At 28.1% G+C, this 23,759-nt stretch overlaps 1 protein-coding gene and 1 long non-coding RNA gene across 6 annotated transcripts in view; one reads left to right on the plus strand and one right to left on the minus strand.

Moving 5' to 3' along the window:
• Window positions 1-23,759, minus strand: part of LOC409257 — a 410,704-nt gene that overhangs the window by 119,877 nt on the left and 267,068 nt on the right. The window lies entirely within an intron of this gene.
• The window catches only part of LOC102656601, a 391,711-nt gene that overhangs the window by 40,077 nt on the left and 327,875 nt on the right, over window positions 1-23,759 (plus strand). The window contains exon 1 of one of the 3 annotated variants that reach the window (XR_001705428.2): window positions 22,399-22,853. The exons of the other annotated variants lie outside the window; for them this stretch is intronic. This is a non-coding gene — a long non-coding RNA (uncharacterized LOC102656601). Of the gene's footprint in view, window positions 1-22,398; window positions 22,854-23,759 lie in introns of those variants that run through there. 3 annotated transcript variants of the gene reach the window in all.

Genomic DNA, 23,759 nt, shown 5'->3' on the forward strand with positions numbered 1-23,759 from the left:
AATAAATCTCAACTAGCATTTTATATCAGCTTTCTTTCAAAATACATCTTTCGAAAATGTTCTATAAACCTATTAACACGCCGATTAATTATTATAGATGATCAAATTCTTGCAATAATTGTTTCGAAGAAATCTTACATTTTCATTCTAATAATCTTCAAATCCTTCGAATCGTCCATATTTATTATCCTAATTATTATCAAAAATTTCCTTTCAATAATCCAATCTATTACTAAAGCGCGATACACGGCAATAGTTCAATTTTCCAGCGACGTTTCAGTTTCTCAACGTGTAATAGCAAGAGTTTCTTCTCAGACGGCACTTACAAGCGTTCACGATCGTTTCGGAGAAGAGGAGAAGAGTTTGCATGCAGTCTACTAGAGAGCTCGAGTCTCGCGAAGACGTAGATCCGCGCGGAACGAGCCATAATGGCGGCGTAATTGGATTTAGCGATATAAACTCGGGTTTAGTCGGCTCGAAGCCACTTGCTGCTCGACAACCGGTACATCATTTATTGATACGATGGTAGCATGCTCGTTGAATGTGATTACGTATCGCGACAGAAGCTCGTTCGAGCAGCGCGATCGAGCAACGTCACAGACAAAATTCTCGCCGCTTTTAATTCGACGTGGATTGATCGAACGTTTGATGAACTATTCGAGTCATTTGTGCACGCGAGCATATACGCGATAACTATCAAGTAGCTTCGTGCATCGATCATTTCGAATGCCGTCGTATTGTATCTAAACAATTAGTTTAGATTGCTCTCTACGTTATTGTCAATCTATGTATATGAAGATATATGTACGTAATTTTCTTCAAATCTCGTTTTAATTAAAATGACTAGCAATTTTGATGTTTCGTCGTTCGATGCTTGGAAATCGTACATGAAGGTTTAAACGAATATTTTTATCAAATATTTAGAATTTTAGATATTAATAAATATAATATAATAAATATTTATTATATAAATATAATAATATAAATATTTAGAATTTTAGACGAGAAAAGAAAAGAGTATGATGATAATAATGGAAAATGATTTAAAAAAGGAAATAACTAAAATCGTATATATATATTATCATTGATATTTATAATTTTATATAGATATTAATGAATGAGAAAAAATGATTTAATAATAAGAAATGCTTAAAATAATTAAAAAATAAAAAGTTCAGTTTCTTATTGTTTTAGGAAGGAATACTTTATCATCGTTCATACTTCTATTTAATAGTAAAAGCATTTCTACTTTAACTCGTTTACGAAGAAGATTGAATTAATTTTGTCAATTAATCGACATGAGATGTGCTCATTATCCGTCAGTCTCTCGCCAAAGTGCAAATTCGGGTTCACTTAATTATAAAAGGATTTTTCTTTTTTTTTTTTTAACTACTAATGAGTTGATTATTCTCGTTATCCAAAGTGAACGACGATGTAATGGGACGTAAGTTTGATAAGATCTTCAAAAAAAAAAAAAAAAGGAAAAAAGGTAAAACGATTATTTATCGAGAATAGTTTTCACATAGATTATAAAATGTACTTTCTTTTTGAATTATTGATACGGTAGATTTTATCAATGAATGTACATATTTATATACATATATGTTTAATAATTTAGAAATTTAGAATTATTACTCGAAAATTTTCAATTATTTTTGTAAAATTATATATATTCTTGTAAAATTATTTTTTCAAACTTAATCGTTAATCGTTATGTGAAATAATTATAATAATTATATGTTTATTTTGTAGCCTATTCCTAATTTATCAATAATATTATTTTTATCAAACAGGTTTTCGATTTAAATATTAAAAAAACATTTCAGTAAACAGCGCATATAACTGCATACACTACACAACATAAATTGATTAAAACAATATAACAATTGTTAAAATATTTAAAAATATTTCATCTTATCCTATTCCTTCTTACATATTCCAAAGAATTGAAAACTAAAAAATTCTCATTTATAACGAATTTTTCTATCTTTCGTTACAAATATGAAAAAATTAAAAGTATTTCGCAAAATAAAAAAGATATGTGTATATATTTGTATATATTTCAATCCATGTTAATTGAATAAACGCAATTAAAGTTGATTTTATTTCTCAAAAAGAGATTAAAAATATTTCCTATATCAAAAAAAAAAAAAAAAATATATATGTTCAATCCATATTAATACGCAATTTAAAGTTGATTTTATTTCTCAAAAAGAGAGGCCACCAGTCGATACGAAATCGTGATTCGAGTCAGGCTAAAAATAAAAAAAATCAAAATTCCAATTACGGATTAAGAATGGAATAGAAGGAGGAGGAGGAGGAGAAATATCGGGTATCCGAGAATGAATCAACAGGAACGAGCAATTACGCGAAAACAAATTAAAGGACACGCTATGAAAACCGCTGTATCTCGTTATTGGGGATGTGAAGGGTTCGAAACTTAGGTTTTACGATGGTGTTATTACGTGGTAACGGGGAGCGGAACGGTGACGAGGCATAAAATACCCTTCCAGCACATCGAATTCTAGCGCAGACTAATTCGGCCTTCGTTCAATTCGGAGACGATAAAATTATCCTGAACGAGAATTTTTAAACGTTACGATTTTTCGCGTGTACTGATTTATAAACTATCTACCGATTGTAATAGGATTCATGAAAATGGATTTTGTTTACTCGATAAAACTAGCGTTTGAAAATATTCCAACTTCTTATAAAATACAAATTCGACAAATTTTTCTGTATGCGTTTATCAATGAAGCATGCAAAGATGTCAATCACTTAGGGGGAAACATTTCATAGAAATGGAAATTGAAGAAATTATTTCTTAAAATCTAGTATTTCGCAACTAGGCAAGAGAGAATTATAAAAATAAAACACAATGTTAATTTATCATTTTTCAGTTTGTCGATATTTATTACGAAAATTTATTCCCTTGTTCTTTTACGAAGGTCAAGTTTGCGAATCGTTGAAATTCGATGATAATCGAAATTGGTTCGAAAGAGCAGCAAGGAGCACGAAGACGTTGCATTCCTGTTTTCGACTTTGCTCGAGAGTCGAATCCACTGATTCGAGACGATTTAGTTAGACGAAATGCCGACGGCCATTAAGACGGGCTCCATTATCGCGACTGTTTCGCGCTGAATGGACTCAATGACGTCCCCTTCGATCACCGGAGGATTCCGCTGATCGAGGAGAAACGCGAGCGCGCCCCTTTAATCACGTTCATCGATCCGCTCGTCGTGGATTCGCTACAGATACCAAGATTGATCATTTCGAGAGGATTTTTAACCTCGATCGATCGAGATCCGATTCGATCCAGATTGCGTTCGCCAAACGGACCGTGCGCTTTCACGCTAGGGAGATATAGGCTTGCTTGATAACGCTTGATCGGCAAACTTTGAATTTCACGTTTCGTTTCGAAATTAAATCGTTTTCAAAAGTGAATTTGATTCGTTCGATTCTTTTCAACGATCGATTCGATTCGCTTATTCGATATTTGAAAAGAAAAATTCTCTTTTAACGAGTCGTTTCGTTCTCTCCTCCTCTCCCCTCCCTCCTCGCCGTCTAAGTTGTTTTAAATCTGCGATAGTACGTCATCGCGAAAAATATTCATCGATTTATGTTTTCAAATAGCTAAATTTAGATTATATAATTAGACGTGTTCAATATTTTACGATCCGAAAAGGAAAAATTTTATTCTAATGAATAATGTTATTATTTTTCTTATTTATTTTTAATTCTACAATAAAAGTTTCTAATTTTAAATATTGCAATTGCAAAAATATTATTAAATTATTAGCAATGATAAATCGTGAATGTTATTTCACGCGAAAAGGAAAATATTTTCTTTAAAAATAATTTAATAATTTATTTGTTTTTAACTTATCGTTAATTTAATTGGGATTATGCATATGTATATTTTAAAGCGCGATTTTTATTTAGTTTGTTATCGGTTTTATTAGTCGTGAAACGAATATGAAATGGAAATTAGTTTACAAACTTTTATCTAACGGGAAAGCGATTTTATAAAGTCGCTTAATAAAAGTTTGAAATTTTTAGAATCCATAGAACGTTACTTCTTTCTTTTGATGCTTTTGTATCTCGCATTCGATTACTCAGATTTCGATAGTTTCAAACTCGTGAAATAGTTTGTTTAATACGTGTTTGTGTCTACGCGTACGTGTATTTTTATATATAATTTTTCAGAAAGAAATTTTAATTCCATAAAAATTCACTTGAATATAAAATGTTGTTACCTGTTCGTAGTATTTCGAAACTTGTATTGATCCAAGTCAGCCTTTAATTATGAATAAAAGTATCGAACAATTACCTGTAACAAAAAAATGTTCTCAGTTCTTTATGTATTCTTTAAAAATCGTTTTTATTTTCAATATATTTCAAATAACTATTTAATAGTAAAAATATATCATTATATAAATTAAGTGAAATAAAAATTTGTAATCATTAAATATATTATTTTACATTTTTATTATTCAATTGCTGATAAAATTGAAATATTGTAATTTGATAAAAGAATAACTATTTTCTTATTTTATCTATAAAAAAAGTTAAAGCGATCAAATTTTTAGATTCATATTTAACGCAGAATTAAATCATTATAAATTTTGTTAGTTGTTATAAAATTAATTCGAACTAATAAAAGAAGGATATCTTTATTTAAAATTTTTTTAAATCGATTAAAATTTCGTTGTCAACCGCATCATCGATTTTTTTTAATTCAAAGTTCGAAAAAAAAAAAAAAAAGAACAAAATTTAAAGATTAGTCAAGAATGGCATATATGTTTTTAAAATTATTCCGATTTTGTATTTTATTTAAATTCGATGTCACGTTCGGTTACCCAGATACGAATCTTCAAAGCCCATTATTTAAAATGTACACCGTATCTTGATTGACGATCGAAATTTCCGGAAATAATGCAATCCACATTTCCCAGAAAACGCGTACGTTGCGAGTAATATTAATAGCAGAAGAAAAAAGAAAAAAAGAAAAAAATAAAACGGTAACTCAGCATCTGTCACCAATCTATGTATGTAGGACAGGAATGAGATAGGTCAGTGAATGCGCGGAAGAGGAAGAGATCCGAATGTACGAGCGAGACAGTTGAAGATCGTTAGAAGCGCAGAATCTTGTTTTTTAAAATGGATTTTCATTCGGCACGATGCATCTTTGGGTTTCAAAGTTATCGTCTCGAAAGGGAAATTTTGTAATTTTTACATTAAAAATTCGAGCAAATTTGAACCTATGTTCGAAAATAGTAATCGATACTTGAGGAATATTAAAAATTGCGAGTCTCTTTGAATATTGGTATTTGAGCAATGTGACGTGATCGCGATATAAAATAAAAAATATTTTGAAAAAAGGATTCGTTACTTTCGAAAATGACTTATTTAAAAAATTTTAACAATATGAATAAGAAGTTCATAAAATAATAATTCGCGAAATACTCTTTTTGATATATTATTACTAATTTTATGTGATTAAATACTTTATTATTTAGGTGAATAAATTATAAATTTTATGAAAAATTTAACTTTTTTCGATATTTAAAAAATTTCATAATGTATGTAAATTTTTTTTTAATTGTTATATATTTACAAAAATATAATAGATCTTTTTTTTTATTATTTTAATTTTCTGTCAATAATATTAATATTTTAAGTATTTAATAAATTCAAAATATTATTTATAAAAAATGACTAAAACATGTTATATGATAAATTTTAAATTGACTTAAATATTGTCTGAAGTTCCTTTTTTTTTTACTTGAAGTAAATAGTTAGTCTTATAATTAGATCTTAATATTGGAATTTAATTATTTTAAAAATCGAAAGATTTTTGTGGATTCCGTTTTGAATATCTTTATTAGAATTGCATATTTATTATTTATTAGAATTACATAAATTTTTTTCTTATGATTTATATCAAATAAATTATTATCATTGAATTTTAAAATCATTCTATTTTTTGAACATTTAAATTTTATAATATGATAGATAAATGTATCACATTTATGTTATTTATGCTAAATGATGACCTTCTTTTGTCAACTTTATTCTTATTCTTTCTTTATTATCCTATTTCTTATTTAAAAAAGGAAAGAAAAAGAAATTCTAAAGAAGAGAAGAAAGAGGAATTGATAAAGAAGAGAAGGAAGAGGAAATTAATAAATGGAGAATAGAATGATAAAGTAATATTGGATAATAAAGAGGAATGGAGTGATAAAAGAGGAAAGAAAAGGAGAAGAAGCAAAAGAGGATAACAAAGAATTGCAAGAGTCATAATGAAATAAATAAATATCGTAATGAAATAAATAATAAAACAAAAATAAAAATGAGGATGGAAAGGAAGAATGATAAAAGAATGTGATAAGAAGAAAGAGAAAAGGATGAGAACAACAAAGGAGAAAGGAGACGACAAAGAAAGATGACAAGTAATGAGAAGAATGAGGATGATAAAGAAAAGGGATGGAAGAAGATGAAGGAGAATGACGTAAGAGAATGACAGAAAATGAAAGAATCATCAAGATAAAGAAGAGACAGAATGAGAATGAAAATGAAAAGGAGGATGAAAGAGGAGAAGGATGATAAAAAACAGATAGAATTCCATATAGCAAGTAATTAGTTTATTCGTTATTCTTAAATAAGAGATAATTTGACGTAATCTTTTGTCAATTAAAAAATATTTATTATATTCAATAAATTTTCTTCGGCACGTGTTATTTAGATTTCTTGGTATTTAATCGGCAATATTTAATGTCGCGATGTATTCCGTAATTGATAAGTGTTTTTTTATTAATAATTCGTTAAAAATTTTTTTTTATTCTTTTCAACAATTTTTATTATATTATAAAATAATCTCCTATCGAAATTTTATTTATTTCTTCTTCTTCTTTTTTTTTTTTAATTTATTTTTACATATAAAATCATCTTGTAATTGTAACATCAGTTACATGATAATTTTTAATTGCAGAATTACATAAATTCTTAGGAGTTAATTCAACTAATGCAAATAAAAAAACTTGCCATACTCTTCGAAATTTTCACACGAACAAAGTGACAACTGTAAAACATTTCAAGAATCTAAATACTTGGTCGCGATTGACGGTTCCGTATAATAACTTCGTTAACAGCATGGACGTTTATAGCTCTAATTACATAAGAAGAAAGTTTTGCGTATTGCGCACAAAAGGAATTCCCAGTTATTTCTCTGTTACGTAATACTCTCATATTTGTCTGCTTTCCTCCCTTTTTGTTTGTTCAATTAATTAAATCTTAAAGGACTGTTTCGTCCTCTAAGAACTGAAGAAGAAAGATGGTTAAAAAGAATCGAATAATTGGATGTATATTATATTATTACGAATTAGTATTAATTAGAATTATTTCTAAAATTGAAAAAAAAAAAGGAATCTTTTTATATCATAAATATTTCAAAGTAAAACAAACGTTTAATTTGATTTATTACTGTCAAAAAGAATTATATCTTTTAAAAAAATAAAAAGAAATTTTTTGAATATTTATTCAAGCGTTGGAATACATCATATCTTTTTTTTTATTTCTAAAATTTGCATAGAAAAATCGTAGATAAATCCTAGTTTATATATATCATTTTTTATTTTCTAAAATATTTTGTGAAATATACGATGGAAATATTTTAGAGATATATTAAACACGTGTTGGGAATTAAAATTAAAATATGACTTACAAATCAACAATCATTAATTTATCATCTTCTTTTACGATATATTATGAAGCATGTTTTCGTTTTCTTTTAGTATCTAATTACGTTCAATTATGCTTTGTCATAAAAATTTATATATGGCATATTTTTTATAAAAATAAAAATCCTTTTTCAATTCCAACTTTTTTCATTTGAAAAACACTAACAATAGGACGAAAAGCATCGTTACATTCCCGAAATAATATCGAAAACATTTCTAATAATCTTCTACAAAATCGAATATAATATATATATATATATATTACTGTCAGTAAATATGACGAACTAATCCTCTCGGGAATCCCTACAAGTCTACGCTCGTAATCTTCGAACAGTTCCATTTCTCACGGGAAACTTCATCCTTCCCCAAAACTACCGATCCATGCTATTGTTTGCCTCCGTCTTTAAGACAAATTTCAATTACAATTTTCGACTGGATTCTATTCAACACTTCTCTTCCAATCCTCCCCTCCGACCCTCTCCTCCCAACTATTCCAACAACCGTAAGACGCGTGGCCTGCGGAAAAGAAGGGGGTGGTGACCCCCTCGAGGGATGTTTTGACGTTTGAGCGCGGAAGTTGAAATTTGTTAGAGTCGTGGAAAATCACGATTGCAAGTTCTCAAGAACCTGGGCTATTAGGCGATCGCGTTTCACGCAGAGAAGTATTATCGACTTTACTTTACTTTTCCGCGAGCTATCGATTTATGTCAACGTCCACGAGAAATCGATGCTTTAGAGGCACAGCCTCGAGAACCATGATGCCTCCACCTCCACACCCTTTCGCCTTCACCCTCGGCAAACAACCGTATCGATTCTTGTGCCACGAGGTGACGCAAACGGATCGGTGGAGCTATTAAATCGCCCTTGCTATTTCCTCCAGAGATTGCCAACGAGCAGATGTCTCGCTACGCTAAACATCGGACAATAACTTGCTCTCTGATCGATCTCTCTTCTCTTCCTTCATTTTCTACGCCTATAATTTCTTGCTTTACACATTCTCTCTTTCTCTCTCTCTCTCTCTCTTTCTTCCATCTCCGTTCGAACGTTGGGATAAAAATAAGAAAAAAAGAAAGATAGAGCTTGATGTTAAATGGGGAATCGGCGCGTTCGATCGAATAGGGAAAAACGAAAGATGAACGAAGCGTGTCTTATTAGGAACGTAAATTGCGGTTATAACATGCAAACGCCCGGATTGGGTCTCTTTTGACAGTGATGTCTTTAAAAGGAAGTATCAAATTTGCCGATTTTTTGGATGATTGATGTCTTTGGATAACGAATACGAAATCTTTGAACGATTATATTTATCGGATCACGTATATCGACGTGATGGGTGGCTTTATAGAATGTTGATGTATTCGTGAGACATCTTTGAAAGATCTAAAGGCCGAAATGAATAAAAAAATTGGTACAAAAAAATATGGAATGAAGATTATTTACTAAATTATAAATAAACAATATTTTTTTATTTGTTTCATTCTCTAAAACTTTTAAAATAGACTATGACTATATCAATATCCTATATACACGAAATGAAAACGAGAATATGTGACGTGTTGACATATTTTTGTTACTCTCTTAAATATTTAAAAAATATTTATCAAAAAATATTATTTGCAAATACGGGAACAAATTGTTGCTGCTTACAAATACAATATCGATTAAAAATATATCTTAAGTTCTCCTTATTTTAGTTCAATCTTACTTAATTAATTAAAAATAAATTTGTAGAAATACATATTTCGCATCACTTTTTGAAACATATATAGAAAACATTTATATTACGATATCAAACATAGCAATGATATTTTATTAATAGAATACGAACAAATATGTCGTATCTCTTCATTGTGCAAAACAAATTGAAGTCCAGGCATGATATAATTAAATTCAATATTGAGAAGTGGAATCAGGACATCTAGGCAGAGTCAGTATTCCATGACTCGTCACGGTCGAAGCGGAAAACTCGTCAAACTCGTTAAACTTCATCGAATGATCGGAGAGAAAGCAATTTATTCGCTTTATGATAGCGACTTAATTATAATTTTTAATATCAGCTGCGATCGCCTCTCATTGCCCTTACTTAATCTCGCGTTTCTTTCCGCATCTTTCGAACTTATTCTCGTTTTTTTTTTTTTTTTTTTTTTACTTTTACTTTATCTTGCCCACTCGAGAGCAAAAAGTTTACGAATTCGAGTGTGAAGGAGCGTTGAAACTTATCTCTTATAAATACATATTCGCGATGTGCTTTCTTTCTTTCTTTCTTTCTTTCTTTCTTTCTTGAAACGGCTTGAAACTTCAGCCAAAAAGAAAGTGACAAGAGGGAAAGAAATAAATGAGATAGAGGAAAGAAAGAAACGATGGTGCAAAAGTCGATCGTTTTTGAAATTCCAAGTATTAGGTGGAGAATATCCTAAAATTTTTTGTATAATATTAAATTAAACGCCTTACTTATAATATAAATTCGGTAGTTTCGTGGAAAATTTTGCGACTGAAATTTGTTATTTATTTGTCTAAACTTTTGTATTTGTATACACGAAAAAATTAAATCTAACTTGCGTTCGAATTAAATACATATTCGAATTTCGTTGTTTTCTGTACAAATATAATTTTGCAGAGAAAATTTCTGTTAATTATGATTCTCAAGTTCAATTAATGAATATTTAAATATCTATTTATTTTTCAATTTTACTTTGAAATTATGAAAATTTTACTTGCACTTTTTGATTTAAAATAAAATTTTTATTCTTGACGTTCAGACAAAATTATTATTTGTTAATTATTGTATTTTTTATATTATTGTTTGGAATAATCAAATATTTGATAAATAAAATAATATATTTTTCTAATAAGAATTTAGAATTTACTTACCAATAATTCATTTTATTTATCATTTTGTTTTCTCCTTCTAAGTAAATAATTAAAGTGATAATATAATAAATAAATAATAATATAATAAAAATTTGTTAAAGACATTGAAAAGATAAAAATCAGTAAATTATTACTGGTTTCGGATTTTTGATTTTAGTATAATATAAAAAAAAATTATAGAATTTTGACAAATCTAGTATAAACGAATGGCGAGTCGTGAAACGCAAACATGAAAATTTTGTAATAATTTATGAGTAAGAATAATTATTATAATTGATGAATGAATAAATAAAAAAAATGGTAAAAAAAAAGGATTTTCACACAAAATAAATATTTCGTGAAATTACATTAATAAAGATTTCCCTCTTAATTTCAAGAATATATACTTGATATGACACATATAATTTCCATAAATACATTGCAATCCGTATCATTGTTAAAAGGGATTTATCGATCTTTTTTAATCTCTTTTTCCTAATTCTGAGAAGAATATTATACGTTCTCTTTCATAAGATTATCCAATATTTGTATAATTAAAAAACAAATAAATCTTCAAATTATATAATTTCTAAGATAGAATAGTTTTAAATATGATTAATAATATAATTCACAAATACAATCACAAATTAAAATTAATTCAATTTCTTTCTTAAATATGTATTTCATTCATTGTCTATATTTTAATTTCTATAATAAAATTAAAATTAAACATATTGTTCTAAAGTTAGCATGATTTCACTACCGGTTTACGAACGCTCAAAATTTTCTCGAAGTTCGTTACGAAGTTAGGGCGCGAAATTTCGGTTGGTTCGAGTCAAAGTTTCCGCTCCATGAATAACTAAATTGAAGAAGGCAAAAGAGCATACAAATTTTAAATCTCAAAAAAAGAAAAGTTCATATTATAAAGCAGCTTTTTATCATGATCCTTAATAGATAAAAAAGAGATTTTAAAATTTGTAAGTAAGATTAAGATTGATTAAAATACTAATTAAAATATTAATTAAAATACGAGTTTTAATACGATAATTTATAGAATTTTTAATTTATTGTTTATTATATAAAATATTAAAGCAATAATGGTTGGAAAGAATTATTTTTAAAATAATCGTGAATAAAAATTACTTCATTTTGCTCTATCCTTTTTTTTTGGATGTCTCTTTTTTCCATTCAATGATACGAATGATATCAGTTTAAATTTTGAAATTTAATTTGTATTCATAGAACATAAAACTTGCATCGACATACTCTTTCTATCGAATAATTTCAAAATAATGGAAAATATTGTTCCTCCTGTTTCCATTTTCACCTTCGTTCCATGGATAACGGCAAATAACAACAAAGAATTAAAATTAAAATCGTATTCCTTTTTCCATCGATCAATTGATTAATTGTTTTTGCAATTTTATTCGAATCTATCGATCAATTTTTATTCGTAAAACCGATCTCTTCGGAACGATAAATTTTATTTTCAATAGAAAATTCGAGTGAATCGAATAAAATAGTTTCTACTTTGAAATTTTTCGTTAACTATCATCGTAAAATTTGTGAGCAGATAAAATTACTATTCGATTCGTTACTTATCGATATAAAACGTTCAGTGGGCAGATAATGGAAAGTTTTTAATCGAATCTTTAAATGAGATAAAAATAAAAGAAGATCAAACTGAAAATATAGAACCATTATCTCTTGTTATCATTTTTCTGATTTCACTGATTCAATAAAAGTATGTAATTTTAATAAAATTTAGTTTAAGTTTCAACTTGATTTAACTTCAATTTCAATTTTAATAGAATTTAATTTTTTCTCAATAATATTACATAAATATATACATTGTATACAATATTTTATTTAAAAAAAAACTTTACAGCAAATTAGTTTAATTATTTTTAATCTATCTTTTATTCTCAAATTCAAAGTTAAAAGATGAAATGAGAATTCTGAAAGACTGAAAAAGAAATAATTTTCATTTCTTTACTTTATTATTACTTATTCTTTATCCGCAATTCCTAAATCAACAAAATTATTCGACAAGGAAAAATATTTCGTCGATTCTTGATCCTAATATTCAGATTAACTTTCACTTTACAAGAAACAGCGATTCAAAAAACACGTAAGTTCAACGGACTTCCTGGATGCCATGGCAAAAAGTAAAAGTAAATATGGAAAACAGTAATGCGTTCGTTAATCGTTAATCCTTTTCCCTTTTATATCCGTTCTCTCGTTATTTCCTATTTTCCACCGAGAATTCTTGTGTTTTGCCCTCCAGTCCAGGATCTTCTGCTCGTAATCACTCTTTCTTCCTCTCTTTTTCACTCTCACCCTTGACTGAGACGCCAGTTAAGCGTCCATTGCTCGCCGTTCTCCACGATTTAAGGGATAACGTGACTTCCAGCGATTTCTAACTACATTTAAGCCCAGACTAATGTCCGTCGGTGCAAACGGGTGGGGAGGGTTTGAACGTGGGTTACGTGAGTAATGCGTTTAAGTCGCGAGCGATTTTTCTGGCAAAACCTTTTCTACTTGGAGGATAGCAGGTTGCTCGAATATGCGGTGAAACAGTTCGATCAGGATCGATGCACAAAATTGAGAACGATCGGTGTCCACCTATTTCGTGGATCTTATAATTAGCGTGACACGACTGGATGGATTTATCTTCGTATTCGTTTCGAACAGATTATGTGCGTGTATTGTAAAATATATTGTAAATTTGTTATTATAATAATCATTTCATTTAGTCTAACAGGCTTTGTGCGAACAAATTTTCTTTTCCAACGATATAACTTCTATTACAATTTTTGAATTCTATTAGCGATTCCAAACTTTTGATATCGGTGCAACTTTTTTCATATTAATTCTTAAAGAGAAAATTAATCGAAACTAATCTTCGAGAAGTTTCACGTTACGCGAGAATTTTACTATATCATTACGAAACGAGTTAGAAAAAAATCATTGGTTAATTTCAACGGATTCATGTGGGTGTATTATTAAAATGTTGTTTCGACAACAGAGCAACCACGCTCATACGCGAAAGACATACCGTATACTCACGGTATAGTATGTGATCACATTCTGGCTTCACGTTCTGGGCCACCGGTTTAATCAAAAAGTTTTCCCACAGTTGGAGTTACTGACCGACTAAAACTGACGATTGTCTTCCAAAAACTATCTTGATTGTGCCATGCGAGCATTTCATAACGAATGCAATTAAGTTATTTTTAGCTTGTTGTTTCTATAATATTGAATATTTGATTATTTCATTTTTAAGTATTTAAATATTTATATATTATATTTAAATATTTATTTCGACTTGTATTTATTTTCAAGTTATTCTATTTTTGATTTTTAATCATTGTATTTTTATTTTCGAATATTAATGATTATCATGAAAATTAATTCCATTGTGATGAAGAGTTAGAATGTTTAAATTTTAAATTTCACATATCTTTGTATTTTTACAGTTAGTAATAATTTTAATTTATTAATATATGTTAATTGACCGTAACTATGTGATCAATTGATAATTAAAAATAAATCAATGATTACTAATTGCTTATTTGTTAAATGATTTTGTTAAATTTCCTTAATTTTTAATTAATTTAAATTACTCAAAATATCTGAAATGAAACTAAAGAGAAAGTGTTTTTGAAATATAAAACTAATATTATAGAACAGAATTGTTTAAAATTATTGTTAAACTATTATTGAATCAGCAAATTAATATCAATTTTTGCCTCAAAAATGATATGATTTTTAATTAATGAAATGATAATTTTTCCCTCTTAACTTGAACATTTCATTTCAAATTTTACCGACAATTTTGTTCCAACGATGATGACGAAGAAAGAAAGTATACGAATGACGAGAGATCAAAAGAAATAAGAGTGAACGATATATATACACATTCAGAATATCATTAATTTAAAATCGTGTTAATTATAGCGTGTATATATATTTCGTTTTCAACGATCATAATTCTAGAAAATCAATTTTTTTTTAATTAATCGATTGATCAATTCCGAAGCAATTCTTTTCCATTTATATTTATATTTATTATTTATAACAAACTATTACCGTATTACTTAAGATTAATTATTTATTATATATGCATATCGATATTGTTCTGTTATTATAATACAATAAAAAAAAGAAATAAACGTGAATTTTGATTTAATCCTTCAAGCCTCTCTGAATCTCCAATTTTGAAAGGGTCAGAATTCAACGAAATTTCGACGAAATTCGAGCGTTTGTAAATGAAGCATCTGAAATTCTACGAATAGTCCAACACTTTTGGCACGTGTAATAACAGAGATGAATGGTCAATGGGTGTCCTTCCAAAGTTACAATCAAACCGGACGACACTCGAGTAAAGTTTTGTTGAAACAGACGACCAATTAACAAGGACAACACGGGATCAAATGAAGGCGTGAACTATATAGGCTCTCGGAAGGTCTTGTGGCATAGGAATAAAATTTTAATTAATTTTCACGTCAATCAATCACGGTCTGCTAATATTGTAACAAGAGAAAATAAAGCGAGATTTATAATCAAGTTGACGAACCGAGACATCGGAAACACTGGACAAGGGAGAACGAAGATTATACAAAGAGCTTTTTATTTTCTGAAAAAGATTGAAACATTTGATTTGATAATAAATTTAATCAACAAATAAGTTTTTGAAAAATAATTTAAACAAGTTATATCGTAAAGAAATTAATAGAGGTTGTAAATTGTAAATTTAGATATTATTCGAATGAAATGTTTCAACAATGATTATTAAGCAAATAATTATTTTTTAAATTATTTCATTATTTGGTTACTAATTGAATTAATTTCTAATACTCTAAAAATAAAAATATTGAAATTATTCTTAAAAATTAAAATTATTATCAAATCAAATTAATTTGAGATACTTTAGAATGACTTTAGAATTTATTTATAATTTAACTTATAATTTATAATTATAATAAAATTTCTAATTTATAATCTTTAAAATTTGCTTGTAAAATTATACTTTGTAACTTTGTAATTGTAACTTTTACATGAAAATTCCTTCAATCAGAAATACAATATATGGGAATATTTAAAATTAAATAAATAAAGAAATATAACAGGTATATTAATTTGTTTTACGTTTTACACGATATTTCTACAAAATTTTTGTTCGATAAAGTTTGCAAAGTTTCGAGATTACCGATGTCCATGATCTGTTACGAACGTTTCCGAAGTTTGCGAACACTGATTAATCAGAGACTCGAAAGTACAGAGTACTCATCAATAACCATCCAATTTAATTACGATCTTCAATGAGTTTAATCGTTGAAGTGCTTGCATAAAGTTTAAACGGATTCAGGATAAACCATAATAATATGTAATTAAAAGTATGATTAATTCTCGTTCTAGATATACGAATGCTAATGATAAAGCGAATATCGAAATTAATCGATCGAAATCGATACCGTTCGTTTATGCATTGTGTTAAATACAAATGTAGCGATTATAAAATTTCTTCTTTATTGAATCATGTTTTTTCTTTTTTGGAAATTATACAAATATAAATTTAATCTCTTACTCGGTGAAATTACTTGCAATTTGATTATTTTTAAAGTTCATTTTTTTTATTCCTGTTAGAAATTCATGCGCCATGTACATGAAAAATTAGAAAGAAGAAATTCAAATTTTTTTTGTAATTTATTTTTAAACAAATTGTTTAAAAATAGGTCATATAGAATTAATATAACGTATGAAATTAATACTTAGTTTCTTTTTATTTTGAAAATATTATTTTAAATTCTATTTTTTAAATATTTATCATTTTTAGAGTACAAATTTTTTAATTACATTCTCGTTTTTCGTTATTAAATTCGAAACTATTTTATTTCTTTTTGTAATTATTATTTCTTGAGAATTTATGAAATATTATTTCTATTATTTAAAATATAAACTTTTTATTTTTCTTTTTTTTTTTGAGAATATAATTTTTTTTTAAAACGTAATAACGTATAATAATAATTTATAATAATTTTATATCGTTCTTTACTCTTTTTCAATTTATACTTCTTATATTTTTAGAAATAAAAGAAAAATTTTAAGAAAAATTATATTATTTCAATTTAAAATGGAAAATTTCACACTATTCTTTTTATATTTTTGCTGTGCCAAATTTTAAATTTTCGACTATTCAAAGACACGAAATGTTTGAAATTACAGAACTTTGTACAATTTTCTTTAATAAATATGTAATAAAAATTCGTGATCTCGATAGCCATTAGAGATTATGGCTTTGATTATGGTTTTTGGACCGCAGCGTCTGCACAATAATGGATTGACGTATCATAACGACGTGTCCAATACCGGTGAACAGACATGCACAAGGACAAGCGTAACGGATCCTTGGATTAGCAGGTTGATTAATTAGAATCCCCTGCTATGATTCTGTTCTGCATACCTAGTGGATCATCTATAGAGAGTACACAGAATGTCGGTCGTGAAAAGGTCCGAAATCCAAAATTTAAAGATAAGTCTTGGTAATTGCGAGAATAAAATGAAATCAAACGAAACGATATGAAAATAAATAAATTGAAATCTTAAGTTTCTTAAACAGATAGATTAGAAAAAAAGAAACATTAGATGTTATTTATGTTTGTTTATAGTTTACGAACAGTAGTTTTATGCTAGAATTATAAATTGGTTTTATTGCAATATCGAGTTTTTGTTAAAAGTGGATCATTTTAGTAGAAAAATGATTGACATTTTTGCTATCATAATATTTAACAGCTAAGCTAATTTCTTGTAAGTAAAAATTTTACATTTCTTTCTAATTTCTTATTTTGTTCTAATTCTAACAATTAAATATTGTAATTATATAAAATATAATTATGACTTACAATAAATTACAATAAATAAATAATAATATGTATAATTTAAATTTTTATTAAAAAAAATTATAGCTAAACGTAAGCATTAATGAAAATTAAATGAATTTCAATTTTTCAAGCTTATTTCTTAATTAATCTAAAATTTCATTAAAAACTTTAATTATTTTTTTAAAAAATCTCATAATTACTAAAAAATTTCAAATTGTTTATTTTTTTCATATTTATCAATTTCAAGTTATTGTAATTTTTGAATTAAAAATTTTAATTCCTTTGTTAACTATCAAATTTAGAAAATATTTTTCGAAATACCAGACTATATATTTTTTCTTTTAATAGATATTAAAAATTATAATTTATTTGAAATCATCGAAGATCAAAGGAAATTCTCTATATTTTTGATAAATACAAATAACGAAAAAAAAAAAAAATGAAACGAAATCTAAAATAATTGTGCATATTGATGACGACACTTATATAGAATGCGTATTGAACGCAAAACAAGCCTTGGAAAATACGTGAAAAAATCTTTTCGAACTGCGCATTAATTCATAAGCATGGAGAGACATACAAATATACATAGTACGATGTTATTCGATTCCTGAAATCGCTTCCAAAATGTTACGTATAATTGTTACGTAAACAAGTAGGTGCAATTAAGTTTTGCCCGATGCGGTGGTCGTCGTGTTCCTTGAAATAGTCACGTTCGGTAAATTTGAGTTTCGACTGTTTTCGTGTTTTATGGGAAACGAGAACCGGAGATCCGCGGGCAAATTGTTGACGAAATGAAACTTCGACACGAACTAGACGGGAACTATCGATTTTGGTGCGTACATAACGACGAAAGATTCATTTCGCGATGTTCCCTCAAGTCTCATCTTCTTTTCGATTCATCGTTTTCGTATCTTTATTGAAAGAATTGTATAAAAAGTGGGAGAAATAATAAAATAAATTTTGATCGATCACGATTTAATCGCAATAAATGTTTCCAATTTCAATCTTGTTTATCTTCATCTATATGTATAATTTTTTTTATAAAAATATAGAGTGATAAAAATCTATGTATACAAATCGAAGATATCATTGATCTTGAATCAATTATAATACAAATGAAAGAATTATTAAGGATTATTAAGAGTTTTGATTTATATTTAGTAATATAACTCGATGAATAATGAGACACAAATGAAAAAGTCAAACTGATCGTTTATTATTTATTTAATTACTAAACATGTTGAAATCAAAAAAAAAAAATAATTTAAAATTAAAGAAATTATACTATCCAAATTATCATATTTCACAAAATTCAATAAGCCTACGTGTCAAAATTCTCATAAATCTGTAATAAGCATAATTTACTTGTCTCTCTTCGATCCAGTTATTTTATTTTTTTCATATTACATCGAGATTCATCTAATTCGAAAGAATCGGTGCGTATCGAATTTGAAATTCGTTCATCTTCTGTTCAAATTCGTGGATCAAATGATATCCGGTTAAAGACGAGGAATCGTGCACGCGAGCGAATTCAATGATTCACGAACACTGTATTTTAGGTTTCTGGGAAAAGTATCGCGGTGATTTTAATGGAATCTCTCATTGATTAATTAGCAATGGTGTGATTCGATCGCTAATTAAAGGGTTGGGCAGACAAACGAGAGAAAATCTATTTTTGTTCAATTTCCAATTACACCCCGTGTACCCAAGGAAAATGCAAATTTCTACCGTCAAAGGCTTTTTGCCAATCAATGAGTTTCATGAAAATGCTGAACTCTTGATTATTCCTTCTTTTTTCCCCCCCTCTTTCTCTTTTTTCCTCCGAAGACATGTTCTGGGTAGGGTAATGATTAATTTGGAGGATTCGAACAGGGCACGTAATTGGAAATATTCTATTGAAATTTCGAGAACACTTTCCGTTCAATTCAAATTTCAATCGATATTACACGAAATTAGTAATTTTCAGGGTTTTATACGTGTGGAAATGATTTCTTCTAATTAGTGAATTTCAGTGCAAATGTTGAATACCTGATTATGTTTTCTTTTAAAACGAATTTTGTAATAATTTTCAAGATTTTACATCTATCTAATTCGGTATTCTATTGCTTAAATAAGATTGGAAGTGGACTAGCACTATACGATATGTCTGACTATATATAGTTTACTTCTCCTTAAATTCTGTTCCTTACTTCTTTCATTTGCAATATTTCTTTTTTACATTTCACTTTATATTTCGATATTTCGATGTTTCGATTGTTTTCTTTTAAAAAGTTTTTTAAAAGACACTTGTAAATATTTCTACGTTTATGAATTTTTAAAATTAGATAATTTTAATATAAACAAGTATACGAAGATGAAACGAAAATATTTGATATAAAAATTTTGTCAATCTTTTGTCATTGTATAAAATATTATTCATGCGAACTTTATCTAATCTATAAAACTTACGTTCAAGAAACTTATTTCCTAAACATCTCATAAATAAAGCAAAGCCCCCAAAGGGACGAAGGAGCAAAAATTGCTCGCAAATTTCTTTATTTCGTCGTCTCAATCCTTCGTCGAATCGATCCTTTTTTCAAATTCCACGGGCGTCCCCTCGCATTCTCGGGAATCGGCGGGAAAATTGAATGACGAAAATTTCATCGACAGGGAAGCAATCACTTCCTTGAAGGGAATCGCGCGCATGCAAGACTTCCGATTCCAACAATGGAATCTGTCACGGGTATTAAACAAGATGTATCTGTATCGGTAGGTTGTCAAGCGTCGTTAATGAATTTTCGATATCAGACAACCTTACTTGGAGCTATTAGCGAACAATGGCCTCGCACCCCTTAAACTACACGTGTCGGCCGAATGACTGATCGTATCTGACAGACATTCAATGGTGTCTCTTGTAACTTTCCAATCTAACCTGTCACCGAATCTTTATCGTCGGGATTATTGATCGAATTTTTGCTGTCCTTCTTCCTTGAATCGGATTCAATTCAAGAAGCGTATTTCATAAAACTCTTCTAATAAAGGGTATCTTTCGCTCTTGAAGTTGATTCGATATTTCGAGATTTTTATTTAATTTTCAAGAAAGTTTGTCAAGTAAAATTTGAATATTCTTTTGAGTATTCGAGAACGATATTTCATGATATTGGATTGGTTTTCAAGACGGTTTTTTTCAATTTTGATGGCTTTTATTTTTTATATCTCTTGGCCTTATTATATACGATATTAAAATGTTCGTTTAATATAAAATTGGCATATTCGTTATTTCTTCTTTTGAAAATTTTCTTAGAACTGAACTAATCTTCTCTCGTTCCCATTATTTTCATTTCGTATAGAAACGCTCTAAAGAATTTCTGGTTGAAAAAATTTCGATTACCCTCTCCTTTAAAATTTTATTAAAATTCTATGCATCGCCTTACTTTTTATTCTTCCATTAATGAATGATTTAAGTTTTACTTGCAGAAATTATAACGTCATAAATTTAAATTTTTTAATGAAAGGAGTTCTCTTTTAAAAATTTAACGAATTTTAATGTAAATTAAATTCACTTATAAAGTATAATGAATTATTAATATTTCTTGCACTTTGGATTATTTTAATGATGGGAATACATTTCAATTAAAAAGTTCTTATAAATAAAAGATTATAACATATAAAATTCATGATAATTCTAGAAATATTTTTGTAATTCAATTGAACAAACAATAAAATTGAATTCTAATTATTTAAAAACAATAAAAAAGATCTGAAATAAACATATTGCATAAGCTTTTTATAAATAGAAGTAACAAATTCAAATACTTTGCAAATATTCAATAATAATTTAAACAATCATTTAGTATGATTAGTATCATATTTGCCTAATATTTTGCATATAATCCTAATTCAATGACCAAAAGTTACGTTAAGATATCGAGAGCACAAGTCGAATCGTCATCGATCGATTCGAGGCATGTTCAGTAAGCGAGTCACGTAGATAAGTTTCCATAAAGAATAAGATGAGTGAAGACGCAAAGTTAAGTTTCTCGTAGTAAAAACGTCAGTGAACTCGTAGAAAGAGAATTTACGGAGGAATATGATCGTTTTCTTAAAGAATGGTCATCTTAAAAAGTGAATAAACACTTTTGTAACTGTGTTTCACGCGTTGAAAGAAAGAGAAAGTGAATGGAGTTGAACGGATTCTCGAATATTTCAGCAAACGATTTTTCGATTTCATTTCTTTCGCAAAAGAACGACGAGCCATCGAAATTTCAACCGTTCGAGGAAAAATTTTTATTTGTTACCATTGCGTTCCGTTTTATCAATTTCATCGTTGCTCCGTTTTAAATAGAATTTTTCACAATATTTCCACGATATTTAATATACAATTTCAAGAGTTTAAAGAATTTTAAATAGAATTTTTATGAACGAAATTTTACGAATATTTTAATTCCATATCACTTTTTTTTTTCATATTTTAAATTTTGATATGTCGAAACGAAATACGCGAAATAATAGTGTGAAAATAATTCATATTTTCCATTGAATTATTCGATCAACACGATGAAAAATATTTTAAGAACTTTTCGATAGAATAATTCTTTATCTATATTTAAATAAATTGAATTTCTTCCCCTTTTTCTTCGTTTTTAACTAGATTTCCATCTTTCATTTTCATTATTCAATTATTTCTCGTTAAGTGATTGATATACCAAGATTATTGAATATTGAATAGCGAAGAAAAATTAAATTAATTTTCTAATCTTTAATATCCTCGTATCTCGAATCTTTTTTAGAAATATGAATAAATATAAATTATTTCTATTAAAACATCTTAGAGATCCCTCTCAATCAGAATATTACCAAATTTTACAGATTATCAATATTTTGTGAATATTCTTTTCTTCGAGAAACGATCATACTCGATAAATTATTGATCTAAAATTATAGATTACGCAATTAATCCACTAAGAAGAAAAATGGCAATTCACTTGTTCGAAGAATTGATAAGATAAATACGATGTCGCATAATAATCATCACGGAAATCTATCATTAGCCCATGGAATATTCGACGACCTGGTTAAAACCGGATTGCATAAAAGATAGCCAGAACAATTTTAGATCTAATTTCCTAAGTGGCAGTCCCGTTTCGTGTGACGATTCAACGGACGTTTCCCGATGAGCGTTCGATCGGTGCGAGCGAATCTCGCCGACACAATCGCGTTTCCGGAGTCTTCGATACCAAACACGTAACTAGAGCGACACGTTTTCAATATTCTGATCGCGCGCCCACCAACTCCACCGGAAGTCGCTTGATCTGCACACCGTATTCCGGCTTCGTGTCGGCCATCGAGCGGGAAAGACACCACACCCGAGATCGTGTCCATGTTTTCCGCCTGTTTCGAGGTAACGACCAATTTCCACACACATATACACGCGGTTTTTCGATGTTGTGTTTGCGATTCTCGAAGAATGGAAAAATTTTTCGGCTACATTCTCTGCGATGCGGAGAACGCAAACTGCGAGAGCATTCGAGAAAAAAAATTTATGATTTTTCTTGGCGGTATAGATAGGCATAAAATTTTATCTGAAAGTACTCTGAGATCCTATTCTTCTGCAATGTTGGAATAGAGTTGAATAATTTGGATATAAAATTATTTTAGTCGACTCATATCTATTGCTTATCATAAGTATTCAGATATATTATCTTTTCTTGTACGAAAATTTGTATTTATTGTACCATTAAATCATTAAGTTCAAGTATAATAAATTTCATTAATATTTTTGTACGATTTATTAAATTTAAAAATTATCAAACGTAATAAAAAAATATATGCAAATATCTTTCTTTCAGTATTCATTTTAGATCTGAGAAAATTAGCATTGGATTAAATATCGAAGATTCGGAAATATCAAATTTTAAAATAACTATTTTTAATGATATATGAATTGGTACAATGAATAATTTAAACAAAAGTATATATAAAATAAGAAAAAATAAATGGCACGAAGAAGAATAAGAAAGATTATTATTTAATTTTAAAAATAACCGCGAATGTCAGTAATAAAAAATAAAATAGAAAATTGTAATATCATGGAACGTTTATGGGCAAGGCGAAAAGGAAAACATAACATTGATTGTCATTGCTGATATCCAAAATATCGATCGTTTAGTCGTGTTTTGAACACGGAGCAGAACGAACGCGTTGCTCTCCGTTCCTCGCAAGAATATTAAATTAATTAAATTTTGTTTAAATAATTATAAAAATAATTGCAATAATATAATTAAAGAAATATTACGAATAGTAATAC

Source organism: Apis mellifera, linkage group LG13 (genome assembly GCF_003254395.2).
Source record: "Apis mellifera strain DH4 linkage group LG13, Amel_HAv3.1, whole genome shotgun sequence".
Classification (NCBI taxonomy): Eukaryota; Metazoa; Arthropoda; class Insecta; order Hymenoptera; family Apidae; genus Apis; species Apis mellifera.